This window comes from Amblyomma mixtum, chromosome 3, assembly GCF_055824585.1.
Source record: "Amblyomma mixtum isolate Tamu chromosome 3, ASM5582458v1, whole genome shotgun sequence".
Lineage (NCBI taxonomy): Eukaryota > Metazoa > Arthropoda > Arachnida > Ixodida > Ixodidae > Amblyomma > Amblyomma mixtum.
The window spans coordinates 328,703,770-328,718,820 of record NC_143014.1 but is presented as its reverse complement, the minus strand read 5'-3'; the positions used below and the strand labels follow the sequence as shown (position 1 = coordinate 328,718,820).

Below are 15,051 nucleotides of genomic sequence, written 5' to 3'. Positions count from 1 at the left end.
GGGCAGTGACCTTGGCTTTCCTCGGGCCCAGCCGCCTTCGGGAAAATGACACTGTTGGTTTACCCTTTCCCTCAACAGTTCTCGCGGTGCTATCCAGAGTTAATTTGCCGGCCCTCGCATCAGCATTAACACCTGCCCTAGCAATCCTCATTTGCTTGTCGCGTTCGCGGTTTTTCCTGCGCCGCGACGCTACTTGCGGTTTACTACTCACAGTGCCAGGCGGCGGCTCAACTGTTGAATCGTCCACTCCTGTGTTCCCATCTGAGCACCAAAGCTCATTTTCCTGCTGCCTTTCTTTCGGAGCAGCATCAAACCCATTTCGGGTTACAGAATCAATCGCGTTTCTGTGGCACCTTCCGGCGAGCGTTGGGCTCTTGCCTGGCGCTTCACCGTTGCCGTCAGGCAATTCCCGTTCACTCTTCGTGCCCCTTACTACCGCCTCAACTTCCTGACTGCTAGCGCTCGCCAGCTGCACCAGCGGTGTCCCTTCTCTGGCTTTGTCATTGCGTTCACACCGAACCTCGCTGCATTCTTTCTGGCGCGGGACCTCTGTCTTATCTGCCAACGCGCTATCTGCCTCAGGGCTAACAGTACGCGCGTCACACCTTTCTTTTTCCTCGCAAAGGTTTCGCTCTTCCTGTTCTTTCTCCACGCGGAGGCTTTTCTGCGGAATAGTTTTACACTTCTCGCCTGCCTCCTTGTTGAGAAGAGGTACTACTTGCTGGGGACAACTGCCCGACCTCTCGCTCAACTCTTTTAAGTTACGGAGCTCAATCGCCCGCTGCAGAATCGTTTCAGCCCTCTCATCTGCCATCTTGTTGAGAAGAGGTTCCACTTGCTGGGGACAACAGCCCAACCTCTCGCTCAACTCTTCTTCTAATTTACTGAGCTCAGCCCTTTTCTTCAGTAATTTTGCTTCCCTCTCACGTTCGCGCTGACGCCACTTTTGCTCTCTTTCTCGCTCTTCCTGCTGTCTCAGCTGCTCTTCTTCTCGCTCTTTCTGCTGTCTGAGCTGCTCTTTTTCCTGCTCTTTTTGCTGTCTGAGCTGCTCTTCCTTTTTTTGTTCGATGAGACTCCACTCTTCAATGAGCTCCTCATCATCTGCCCCCAAATCAGTAATGGCCTGAATTATCATGGGTTTTCGTGCCAAACTCCTTGTCTCAATCCCCAATTCCTCACACAACAGCAACAGGTCCGACTTCTGCATTTTCTGTAGGTCCATGATAGTTCTGAGTCTGAGCTATTTCCAAAACAACTATGCGAAAATACCAAACCTCTAGGATTTAAGCACAGGTGTCTACCAGTTCTAAATTTTAACCCTCTTTTAGACCCTGGTCCACATCAAAGGAAAAGCCAAGCACTCACCCACACACGTGATCATGACCAAGACAGCTGCACTCTCGCTGGCCGACCGTTGTTGTCGCTTGTGGCTTCAGATTCCCATCGCTGATCCACAGTTGTTGGGTCTTCGTATCTCACCAGTCTCTTCGGGGGCGTGGGTTCGAATCCCACCGCTGTTCACCAGTTGTTGTCTCTCGAGGTAGCGTGGCTGGGATGAGGAACGTCTGAAGCTTCGCAGTTGGAGATTACAAAAACAAGCAGATTTAATGGCAAGAAACTAAGACACTTATTTACATAAATTTACAAAAAGAAGAGCAAGGAATCAAAAGTTAAAAGTTCATAGCGTCGAGCGTCTGGATGAGCCTGTTATCCAAGGCTCAGAGCCACTGGATGAACCTATTACCCTAGGTTCAGAGCCACACTGGATGAACCTACTACCGAAGGTCCAGAGCCTTCGTGCCCACTTTGGTCGCAGTTTATATAGCCCAAGGCTCCGCCCTTTCACCAGGCGACATTCCATCGTGACACAAAAGTTCGGCACCAGCACCGCCATCGAAGACCTGTTGAGCCCCCTCACTAGGCGGTAACTCATCGTGGCACAAAAGATCGCCACCACACGTCACAGACGCAGCTGGCCAAGACACCTGTTGAGAGCCCGCACGTGGAAACTGGCAAGGAAGAGGCTAAGTCCGCATTCCTAAGTCCGCATTCCGCATTCCTATAGCATTGTGTCGTGTTGACGTCACAGCCGCAGCTGCGCAGGCTTCCTCTGATTCGTTCCGGGTTTTTTTTTTTCAAGACGAGGGACACCCTTTCTTCTCCTGTCGTCGGTTGCTTCTCGAAGGGGAGGTCGTTTTCGCCGAGCCGAGTGTGGGAAGAGCCTCGTCGGCCACTTCCCAGAAAGTCACCCTTTTTCGTTAGGTCATCGTGGGGTCAAGTTGAAGTCAAACGACCCGTCAAAATTGCCGCTACGTTGAATCTCCCTCCGTTTCATCTCGGGTCTCAAGATGGGTCGTAACACTGCACTTATATCGTCGATGAAGACCCGCATTGCCTAACGAAGGTGGGGTTTATTGACGCTAAATTCATCTCGCTTTTTGGTTGTGTACTGACGTGCGGGTCAAAGTGGTGGAAAAGATGTTTCGTCTATGAATCACCTGCGATGCTTGTTGAGGCTTCGTTCCATGAACGGCCTTGAAGCGAGTATTAATACTGCATCAAAACGCTAACGTATGTCAGGTTTAACGTCTGGCATATGCAGACCCATTGGACCACAAAACTCCGTCGGACATCTGTTTCAGATCCGAACTTCTGCTACTGTCCGGAACCCAATTTGGATGTCCATCGGTCGTACACCGAAAGTCCATAATCGGAAATTAGTAAAGTCCACTGGTAGTAAACCATCTGAGGCCCTGCGGATTTTCGCTTTTGGACGTCCATCACTCGCGAACCGGCGAAAGTCTTGCGGATTCACTCTTTTGGACTTATGAGTCGGTCCGGCGCGGTATGATCCTCTGGTCGTCCGCTGTACATTCTGTACCTTTGACATTTTTCAAGTGCATATGTACGAGTTTTTGTTGTCAAACGAACAGTTACATGCGTGAGATATAAACCTAGCTCTGCAACCATACAGTTTCTACACATTCAAATAATTCAAAGCGGGCTGTTGCAAACGGGCCGGCGGCTGGCGGACGCCTGCCAACGGGTCGGCGGCGGAGCCCGCTAGAACGAAACGAGACAGGTTGCTGGAGCAAAAAGAACCAGGTTTATTTCGTGGCTTTGGTTTTCATAGTCAGTCAAAGAAAACGAGAACGAAAGGAAAGCTTTGCTTGGCCGTGACGCTGTGTGATAAGATGAGCTGGGCGGAAGAGGGCACACGTGGCGCTGACAAAGCAGTTAGCCGTTCGCAGCACGCGCATTACTTTTGCGGCTATCAACAGTCACTGCCAAAGCCGGTCCAGTGGCGGCGCGCGTCGCTGGCGTCTCTCTTTCGCGCGGCGGGAAGAGTGCGGAGTGGAAGCGGTAAGTCCGATTAGTTTATTCTTCAGCACAGTCTTCTAGCGTAATTTTGGTCTCACTTTGCTGTGCAGATTTTGGATGCGTAGCTGCAGCCGAACTATACTCCGTTTCATACATTATGTGCAACGCTGTGAAGGCTACGGAAGTAGTCCGCAAAAAGAAATAGACAGGGGTATCACTCCGCGCGTGTACGCCGCCGCGGTGGCTCAGCGGCTATGGTGCTCTGCTGCTGGCCCGAAAGACGCGGGTTCGATCCCGGCCGCGGCGGCTAGAATTTCTTTGGAGGAGAAATTCTAGAGGCCCGTGTACTGTGCGATGTCAGTGCACGTTAAAGAACCCCAGGTGGTCGAAATTTCCGGAGCCCTTCACTACGGCGTCTCTCATAGCCTTAGCCGCTTTGGGACGTTAAACCCCATAAACCAAACCAAACCAATCACTCCGCGCTGTTCTGTGGCCGTGTGGTCTCACGCGTCGCTCCGGAGAGTCGACAGGCAATGAGTGTGCGTGGGTTTGAATCCCATATGGTGAAACTTTTTTCTCAACTTTTTTTTTCATTGCAAGTTGAATTTCGCATGGCTTGAATCGGAAAACTCGTTTTGTTGAGAATCGCTTGAATATTATACCGTGTTCTGAATGAACTGCATGCATCTGTTGATTTGATGCATACCAAGTTAATGTGAGCTGTCCGAAATTCATTGTCAGTGAGCTCGCACCGGCTTTTGGTCAGCAGTGGCGATTTTCTTCCCGATTCTGCAACATTGTGACTATAGCTTTTAGGTGCAAGCTAGAGATTTGTGCGAAAGATGACATTCATTCGTCGGGTGTAATTAATTAGCGCAGCGATGAGTGCTCCGCAGTGGCCCGATTAAGTGGCCGTCTCCAACTTTCGATGTCGCCGTTGCCGAGGAGCCCACTTTTTTGTGGGCCTCTCTTAAGGTACCTGGCATGTTGTGAATTGTTCTGTGCACCCGGTTTGCGGCTGATGCAGTCATCGCCAAAAGAGTCTGGAACCGACTTTGGCACTGTGCTGTAGAGTAGCTCAAATGACTTGGCGAGAGGAACTCTTTTTTACTGATCGCAAAGCTCAGAAGCAAGATGTCTGTTAATTTCGAATGCTGTTTTATCATGCAGAAACGCAGAAAACATGTTGTAGACTTCTTAATCGCCTATTTTCTAACTGTATAAGTGTCACATTCTTGTACATATTTGCAATTCTTTTGTTTTTGTTAAGATATCTTTCGTTCTTAAGCAAAGCGTGTTTTCCATTGTCACTGAAGAGAGCTCTATACCTTGGCTATTATATGCAGCAAAAGAGCAGTATATTTAAACTGATGGGTCAAATTATTTTTACGCACACCACCTCGATATGGCCTGTTTTCCCATGTTAAGTGGTAAATATAGAACATAGTGTTGATTCACACAGTGACAGAAAATAGTACTGCCGCAAGAGTTACAGATTTGTTGTCTTGCACAAATGTATATGAAGGCAACACAGAGGCAAGTGAGCTTGTCTGGATTTCCTTGCTCTCCTAGAAGAGGAGAAGCTGCTCAGGCAGGATTTTCATGCAGCCAGGTAAAAAGAGTTTCAAGGTGTGGGAGAATCAAGTAAGAATGCAAAAAAAGTTGTACAACGCTAGGAAAAAACATTTTGAAAGAGCAAACAATAAATGAGACAGGACAATAAAGAATGCTGACCCCGCAGTGTTTGCGAGAAATGGTTTATTCTGAAAACAGCCAGTCGCATGGATCACAGTGAATACAAATTAAAGGACACGTGCAGTGGATGTACACCAACACACAATCAGTCAAGTGCTCCAAAATTGAAAAAAAATGTGCAGTTATCGAACAACACTATCTGATAAAACGAAAACCTGACTAATGTACTGACAAAGACATGAGTCGAAACAAACAAATTCACACTCAACAGAGCAAGAGTCAGCTTGAAATCATTCACATCTCCGAAAAATTAAGGACAAAGCATACAGTACTGGCTACCTCAACACTGGCACTGCATAACATGTCAAAACGACAGAGATTGATAATGATACAAAACAACACCAAACCAGGAATCCCTTTTCAGGACATGAAGATCAGACACCCATACATACCATTTCCAACCCTCACACACAAAATGAGGCCCATTCCTAGGGGTTTGTGAATGTTCGAACTTTTTGGACAACACATTGAATAAATTTCTGTTCAGTTAGTTGAACAAATCAAACAGTACATGTTCAAAATTATTTTAAATGAATCCAATTGGCTCTCAAATTTTCAGATACTTTTCGAATAATTGACACAACGCTTGATTAAGCTCCACTGTATTTTCTGCAATGAATCTTCCAAAAACTGCACACACTGACGACGTGTACCAGTATTCATATTCTAATTGAAAAAAGTACTATTTCCACTCCATTACAACTTCTACTTCTATACAGACACTATTAACACGACCACCTCACCACCTACACTACAAGTTACTGCCCGATACAATTTGATGCAATGATTTGATGGAAATGTTACAATTTTCTCGTTAGACTGATCAACACACACATGCACACATATTTCACATTTCCACCCACACACGCACAAAGGTGGTCACAGCATGCCGATGAGTCCTCTCTCTTTCCTGGGTGACATGTGTATTGTACATCAATTCGAAGTCAGACAAGTTCCTCGATGCCACTTAAATCCTCATCACTGGAATCAGTGCTCGACTCATCAAAAGAGGAGTTGCACGAGTCAGAAATGCTGAAGACAACCGGTTCAATTTCAGCGTCAACAATCATATCGCGTTGCCATGCTTCAGCCTCAACTTGCTCCACATGAACACAACAGTTTTGCCAGTTTTCCCGGCTTACAGACGCCAGTGCTTCCGGCAGGAGCTTTTCCACTTCAGCCAAAGTGAAACATTTGTTGCAACTTGCAATGTATCCCTTCACCTGGCTCCAAACAAGTTCTATGGGATTGAACTCGCAGTGGTATGGTGGTAAACGAAGCACTTCGTGGCCATGGGTAGCCGCCAGGGTGTCGATGCGGTACGCAATGCTGGGTGTGTTTACCCTTTGAGAAAGCTCCAGCAGTTCTGCCCTCACCTTTCTGTGTGACCACGGAACACCTTTCTGTGTGAGCCAAAGCTGAAAATAAGCTTTGCGTGTAGACATGGTAGGTGCTTTACCAAGAGCCACGCTATGATATGGAGCATTGTTCATGACTACAATGCTATTGGCCGGAATATTTGGCAAAAGCTTGTCAGTGAACCACTTCTCAAAGTAGTTGCCATCCATCTCAGAGTGGTAGTCAGCGTGGTTTCCCTTTTTTGCTCTGAAGAAGTCAGCAGCATCTTCCACGAATCCTCTTGTACTGCTACCAGCATGTACAAGGACCAAACGGGCCCCCTTCTTTGAAGGCGCAGCCAATCCCGTTGTTAAACCTTTCAGGAAGGCATCCTGAGATGACTGCACAGTCTTGTCCTGCCAGACGTATTCTTTTGTGTGCCCTGCGTTGACCCATGTTTCATCTAGGTAGACGATGCACCTGTAAATGCAAAACAGCCGAGTGCACGAGTTAATGCTCATCAGTAAACAAAAACACTGCAGCATGTAAGCAGGCAACGCACTGCAAGAAACACACTGCTGACCACTGTCTCACAAACAGCCGCTCAAAAACAATCGAGAAAAAAATTATCTCGGCTTTATTGCTCCCTTGTTCGGGCTTATACTTCGCGCCCAGGTGGCATTTGGTAGCCACTTTATATTCACTACATGTTTGCATGGGATACTTGACTAATTCGGCAACATTTGAAATCTCTTCACTTGTGGCGACTGCGAACAAAAATTCCCATCGTTCGCAGCAGTAGCGCCAGTAACTCGCACCACCGGAGCAACGGGTAGTGTACGTTGGGCGTTTATTCGTTCCTACGGCGACGACGAGATGTCACTACCCATTGCGGTGCTACGACATTTTTGTCAGTTTTGTTGTTTATGCTTGCCGCACCAATTGGGATTTAGCGATTAAATGTGACCCATGCAAACTAGCGCCCCACCCAAACGTAGCGCAAAACTGGCAGTGAAACGTCACCTCCACGCAAAAGATCCGCAACAGCAACGTGGTTAAGACGATTTCTTTTAAATGTGTCATTCAGAAGCAGCACTCACTGTTGCGACTACGAGGATGCAACGCTAACATAAGCTCTTTGTGAAGCCAGTCCAAACGTGCTGCGTATGAAAACAAGCAAGGAACGACTCGTACCTGCCCTGTTCTCGGAATTCCTTCACCGCCCGTAGGTACCAGCGACGCCAGGCAATGATGTCACTTCGCTAGATCAGCGCAAGGTTCCGTTTTCTTTTTTCAAATGTGAATCCGATGTCCTTCATCAACCTCCACAACGTCGTTTTCTTGAAGTTTGGCAGGTCGTCGTCCTCATTGACAGCCTTTAGGACACTGTCCAGTGTTGGGACTTCCCTCTTCGCGTACATACTGTGCACTTTCAGACGCATGGCATGGACTGTGAAGCTGTCATTCTTTACAGTTCGCGAGCTTGAAATCTTCACATTGCGAGGTCTTTTCTTCGGAGGCGCCAAAGGCCCACACAGACGCTCCGCCTTGATTGTGGCAACGGTACGGGAACATACTCCGGTGTCCTCGCTCACAGCATTCAGTACTTCCCGAACAGACTTCTCTGGAAAACGGATCCTGGTACGGGCGTACACATTTGCAATTATTTGCCTGGCGTGCCTTGACAGCTTGGATGTATGAACCTTCGAGAAAATGCGTACAGGAGAGGTGGCCAGGCCCGCTGAGCAGGACGCCATTTTCTGAAAAGTGAAAGCGCGCCGGACGGAAAGAGTAAACACGGCCAGGGTTGCGGAGACAGCGAAAACGTGAAATGTAAAAATACGACAAACGCAAAATACAAAATCACAGATCTCGATCGATTCGCTCGCAATAGGAGCGTTTATTGTCACGCTGATGACAAAGTTATCATCCATGAAGCCTGCCAGCAAAGCATTTGCTATTTTTCGCTCACCAGAAGTAACGCACTATTTTGTGTCACGGATGCAGGTTGTGCAAACAGGAGCGCTAGCTTTGGCAGCGTTGCACCTGATGTATGAAACGGAGTATAGCTATAGGAGCCGGCGGGAAAACGTGAGTTGGTTTCATTTTTTCTTTCCTTTAGCCGGCTGACGTTCGTTTGGAGTATCTCCTTTGTTACAATCTTCAGCCGATTTAGGTCCGTTGTACATGTGCATGGTTTAGGAGTGATGCAACTCGACTGTATGTTTGATGTTTAGTGGCAGTTGTGTTGTGCGCTGTTAAACCTGTTTTGAGCATTGGTTTTGCATCTTTATATGTGGTACACATTTTTCAGCAGCTTTCGTTTCCTTTTGTGCACATAAACTTCTCGAAAAGTAAAATATTCTACAAAGTGATCTGTTCCTCTTCATGTACTGGAGATGCAGTCCTTAAAAACCGCGCATGCTTTCTTTGCAGGCCCGAGAACTTGTGCAGCTTGGGGGGGGGGGGATTCAAATGTCGCTGCTAAGCGCATGCTGACATATGTACTAAGCGATCAGCGGGCAGCAAATTTCTCTTCGGTTGGGTGCAAAAACAAGATTAACTTTTCAGCCTTGAAGATGTCCAATGCAACTGTAGGTAAGCCAAAGACTACTCCAACTACCAGAAGAACCAAGCGCAGCCAGGTGTTATTGCTTTCGAAATCAGCCAGGCTTAACCAAGCTAAGCCTTCAGCCAATTTTTTGTCAGGAACCGAAGTGTCCATATAACCATTAACAAGGCACAACTGTACATATGAGCTAGTAAGGATACTATTTTTATTTTGAAATGAATTTAACCGCACGAGAACACGCACACAAGAACAGGAAACACACAGGACAGGCGCTAGCTTCATCTGATTTATCCGCAGGTAAGAGAGCAAAAATATATACACAAAACAAGACATGCGGAGTAAAGAACACATCTTCAGTTCACAATACGTGCTCAGGATATCTGTACTCTGCCTGCAAAAGATTAACCGTCGTGTCACTCACACAGTCATGCCCCCTCTTCCTGATGTGAAAGGCTTCTCATAATTCACGTGCCATCTTGGCAGAGGCGGTGATAAGACGGCACGTGACTTATTAGAAGCCTTTCACAACAGGAAGAGGGGGCATGAGTGTGTGAGTGACACGTCGGTAATCTTTTGCAGGCAGAGTACAGATATCTTGAGCAGGTATTGTGAACTGAAGATGTGTTTCTTTACTGCGCATGTCTTGTTTTTTGTATATATTTTTGCTCTCTTACCTGCGCATAAATCAGATGAAGTTAGCGCCTGTCCTGTGTGTTTCCTGTTCTTGTGTGCGTGTTCTTGTGCGATTAAATTCATTTCAAAATAAAAATAGTATCCTTACTAGCTCATATGTACAGTTGTGCCTAGTTAATGGTTATATGGACACTTCGCTTCCTGACAAAAACTGTATGAAGTGACTCATTCATTACAGTGAATCGTGAAGAAAAACACTATGGTTACGGTCTGCTTCTGTGCATAGTGGCGGGCTGTGAAGTGGGATCGGACAATCTTGGAAGCTTATTATTGTAATCGCTAAGTGTTTAAAGTAATGCCGTGGAGTTTTAAGCCCGTTTGAAGTGCCTAGAGGCTGCGGGCTCATCTTGTCTCACTTATTGAAATTTTAATGAAAGTCAGAGGCGTCAGAATTAATGCACTTATAATTAATTTATTATAGTTATTTTTTTGCTTAGGTAACAAAAAAATTGAATAATGGAGTAATTCCTCTTCTCAGAGGAATAGTGTCTGGTAGTCGCCAATGTGGGCAGAGCTGCATTGTGAACTCAAAGTTGTATCCAACCATAGAGAGAATATTATTATTTTGAAACACATGTTACTTATGCGCATTATGGCACAAAGGACACGACAACCTCTCGTTATCTAAAGATGCATGATCGTCATGGAATTTGCCATCTTGTCTGCTTCTCTTCCTATCAGATGCCGCTGAAGTTTGAGAAGCTGACACCAGAGCAGCAGTAGGTTCTAGTCAAGAGGAAGCCTCCGGAGGTGGTTGTCATCCAGGAAGAGCTGGAAGACAACTTTGACAGATATCAGTACCTCAAGTATATCAAGAAGAAGAAATAGCCGTGTGCACCTTTTTTCTGACGTATGCTAGATTTAGGTGACATCCTTCATGGAGCAACCTACTGCAGTGCATTCTCTCTTGTAGTCTGTGACGATAACAGCGTTATGAAAGCCTGGATATTAAACTTTTATTGTTGACTGTGAGTCATATTGGAGCTGTCCATGTTTTGTCATTCTTCACTAGATTGAGAAACTGATTTGGGAATATTGTTGGGCAAGGTGGTACTTCACCCAGGTGTAAACCGCACTCGGGGACAAAAGACAAGCCAAAAGTCGGCGCGGTAGTGTCCTCTTTTTTTTTTTGTTCTGCCTTCATGAGCATAGCTCGAACAATGTTGGCCAGTGCTAGCAGTAGTATTATGTCGTGTGTAATAAATGCTGTTGGTGCGTGTGTTTACAGAAACTTTCTTGTTTTGTTATGCAGAGAATGGTAGTCCTTCAGGGATGCGTATCTCTGGCAGTGTGCTGCTTGGCTCATTCTAATTAGTGACACTGCCATTAGGGTGTTTTATTTAGTTATTTCATTCCTGAAATGAAATTTTGCATTATAGTGAACTGTGATAGGGTAACAAAAGCAATAGGTGAGGTGTAACACATGGCTCTTATATGCGCAATTTACAAAATAAGAAATGAATGCTTTTCCATACATGTACTGAAGAAATATGGAGAAGGCGAATAGTAACTGATTGAAACACTGGCCACGAACCCAGCATAAAGCATTGCTTTGAACGGTGCACCACGTAACGTTTTTCAAAAGCAGTACGGCTCCCAACAAACACAACAGTAAAAAAAATGATGTACTTTCTTAGATACATGTTGTGGCTGTAAGAAACGAACCATGAAATATGCACGCTACAACAGGCCGTTCTTAGAAACAAAGCTACTAGTAACTGAGTACTTAAAGCGTATTGGCTTTGAAACATCTACTGTAGAAACCAGGCCGTCGGCTCCAAGCCTCTGAAGCCACCTTTATCTTGTGGCAGCAGCTTTGCTGTCCTGATGCCGTCCCGTGAGCTTACTGCCAAACCATATCCCATAGGCGCACTCTAGCAGCAGATGTTTAACTCCTGCTGTACATGGAAGCCAGTTTTTTATGTTCAGATCGAGACAATTTTCCAGGGTGCTGTGGTTCGTTGTGTGTCAGTGACACCTACAGGACATATCTTTTTGTTCAAAAGAAGCGTATTGATGCAGTCTGTAGTGTTTCAGCAATACTTACTTTGGCCCCTTGGCGAAGAAAGCTCATTTGTGAGTGTGTAAACTTAATGACTCGCACCCCACCGGCTGCCAGTTTGTGCACTCTTGAATGCCACTGGCACTCTTCCAGCAGACAGCAGATGCAGAAACATGCCATGTGTGCAAGGCATGTTTCCGGATCTGCTGTCTGCTAGAAAGAGCCAGTGGCATTCAACAATGCACCAACTGACAGCCGGTGGGATGCGAGTCATTAAGTTTACACACTCAGTATGGCTTTCTTGGCCAAGGGGCCAATAGTAAGTATTGTTGAAACACTACAAACTGCATCAATACGCCTCTTTTGATCAAAAAGAAATGTCCTGTGGACGTCCGCCAGTTGGATAGTTTGGTCCGTGGGGTAGTGTTCGGACGTCCCGCATGCGACGGCCGTGTTCTGACATCCTCTGAACGTCCTTTGCACAAGCGAGAATTTTCCACCGGACGTCCTGTGGCCGTTTACAACAGGCACGTCAGTTTCCAGACGTTTGACGGACGTCCGAATATCCGATTTTGGCGTCCATGGGACTTTCACTGGACTGCCATTTTCTTTGCGCCGGACGTCCATCGGACAACCGATGTACATCCGTCGGACATTTGCGGACCTCTACAGATGTCCAGCGGACGTTCAAACATCCGTTGCCATGACATCCGTTGGTTGTTCGAAGGCTTTTCGTGGTCCAGTGGGGATGAGCTAACAGAGACAGTGTAGTGAAGGCTTTCGGATTAACTTCGACCACCTTGGGTTCTTTTATGAATAATTGAAGTGAATGGGCGTGTTCTTCATTCTGACAGTGAAAGCGCTCAAAAAGACAAGGACGACAAAAAAGGAGAGACATACAAAGAGCTCTGATATCGCACAGCACGCACATACTTTGCGTATTTAGGAAATTTCCGAAACTCAGTTTGGTAGATGCAGCGTCGGTGGCAGAACGGCCCTCCTATGCTTAGCGGACTTTCCTTTTTCATATTCTGATTTACAGGCAACTACAAAGCAATTCATCGACAACCCGCAAGTACGCAGCACCAGCATTCAAATAACACCGTACGGCATGAGCTTCTCACGTATGCCACGCAGTCTGCGCGCCGGTCACCTCGTGGTTTCGGTTGTCTGCGTGCCGCTGTCGAGTTCTGTTCACAAGTACAGTACACAACGACGCGGTCAGTGCGCAGACGACCGGACATCAAGCGAGATTAGCGGTTGCTTCCTTCAACGAACATGTATTTTGCGGATTTGGTTTCAGGGTACGTACTATCAGTAACAAATGAAATGCGAAAAAGGGAACCAAAATGCGAACACAAAAACAAAATTTATGATGTCCTGCTGGAGGAATAAAAACGATTTTTATTATTACGTCTAAAAAACAGTGATCGAGCCTTTAGAATGAAATGAACTTGCACTTGTGCAGAGCTTCTCAAAACTAAAATCGTCTTGTTTTGCTGTTCGGAATTAAACCGCTTGTCCGCGTTTCATTTGGAGCTGACGGTGCATCGGCTGACTCATCAAAGGAAAAGTGTTATCTCAGAAGAAGCGATCGCACGCTCCCAGATGAACGCGATTCTATTTGTGCGTTTCCCGCCTAGCTGATAAAGCGCATGGGCGGCATCCAATCTTTTCTTCGTCCGCCGGTCGCCACAGGAGTTCGTTTCGTGGCATTGCCAAAAGTGGCGTGTCGATGACGCTCATTCTGCGAGGAAGGTAAGGCGAGGAGGAATCGTGCGCAAATCCGCGTCAGCGAGCAAAAGGGCGCGGGGGGAGATAGTACAGCGGAACGCTGCGCGTTCGTGTAGCGAAACAGTGCCTGCCGAATGCATTGCGGCACGTCACAGTCGGCACTCCTGTTTTACTGCGTGGTCCTGACACAGTAAAAAACCCAAGCCTTGACGACCCAAAAGGAGCGAACTAGACGTCTTCTTCGCGCTCAAATTCTTGCCCTACCACACAGACTTCACTAGATGCTTTGAGATAGGCGAAGGTGTGGGTAACAGTAATGTGACCATTCACCAAGACCCAGTTGTCTCCAGTTGCAGTTTTAAAGAAGCAACTCCTTGCGTTTAGCCATGCAGTACCCAGGTAGTACGCAATGTGGTGGCAATATCCCAGAATTTTGAGCTTCTGTTGTCCTTACCGCTTGAAACTCTTCTCGATTGCGCCCTGGCAGCAGCATCATTTCTATGGTACTCTTGCGCAAGCGTTGAATCGGTGTCCCATGCTGCCGAATGTCCTTTTTGATATGACGCAAGTTATTTTCAAATGGAAATGCGCTAAATGTGCCAAAGACTTCATGTGCTTTGATATCTTCAGCCATAAAGTTAAGCAAAGCAAAAGAAATGACATTTCAGCTTTTCCATACAGCTTCATAAAAGCCCCCACAAAGTTTCCCAGGAAAACATCATCATATTCATTATGTGGGTCACACAGTTCACTATTCGCAAGTATCGAAAGCCCAGCATGCAATGTTAAGAAGTTCTGCAGGAGCTCAGATTTGAGCACATCTTGTAACACAATAGGCCAAGAGTAAAACAAAAATAGGCGCAGTTCTGCCAGCTTCCACCCCTGAATTTCATTCAGTGACCATGGTTACCTAGACAACCCTAAGGGAATGCGGTTTTTTTATCTTCCCACTAGATCTATTTATCAGTCTTCGTTTCTGCTCACCTGCGCAAAGCTCTAGAGGTCTTGAAACCGAAAGTAGCCGCATCTTCTTGACAACTCCCAGCAATACACCATGCATGTAGTCCAGTGGGATGTCTTGTACCATGTAAATTGACAGCTGAGCGAGAATAGATATGCCCGTGTAGTGGTCAAAGGCTTCTTGGTGGCGGGAAGTAGAATCGGATCATAGTGTGCTGTCTCGATTCAAGAGAACTACTTTTCTAGGCTTGTACGAACTCTCTCAGGAACACTTAGGACACCAGCTATATCCAAAGTGCCATTCGGAATACAAAATGAACGAACTGGCTCGAGCATCAAAATTACAGCCTTTAAAGAAACAATACCACTGCAGCTATTGACACATAGGCCACTTTCCCACGTAGGGGCATCTGCAGCGTGCAGATGTTGGTCGGATGCGACACCACGGGTTCCCAAGCATCCGCAGGGACATCCCCCCAGGGGGATGATGGCGACCAGTGCGTCACCACGGACCCGAGCATCCGCGCTTAGCCGTGCGTGGCATCGCCGTGTCCGGGGAAAAGGGGATCCTGGTGGTTGAGCCGATACCGAGCGTTTGGACCTTTAGGGCCTCTCGGCGGAGGCAACACACCACTTGGCCCCAGCTTCCTGTAGACGGCACCTCCTCCTTACCCAA

The 15,051-nt window shown here is 46.8% G+C and overlaps 1 long non-coding RNA gene and 1 pseudogene across 1 annotated transcript; one reads left to right on the top strand and one right to left on the bottom strand.

Annotated features, from left to right (window-relative positions):
• Positions 1-2,994: 2,994 nt before the first annotated feature.
• Positions 2,995-7,835, bottom strand: LOC149355906 (uncharacterized; annotated as a pseudogene).
• Positions 7,836-8,856: 1,021 nt separating this feature from the next.
• On the top strand, positions 8,857-10,651 carry LOC149355905 (uncharacterized). Its single transcript, XR_016289769.1, has 2 exons — positions 8,857-9,012; positions 10,361-10,651. It is a non-coding gene; the product is annotated as an uncharacterized LOC149355905 (long non-coding RNA).
• The last annotated feature ends 4,400 nt before the right edge of the window (positions 10,652-15,051 follow it).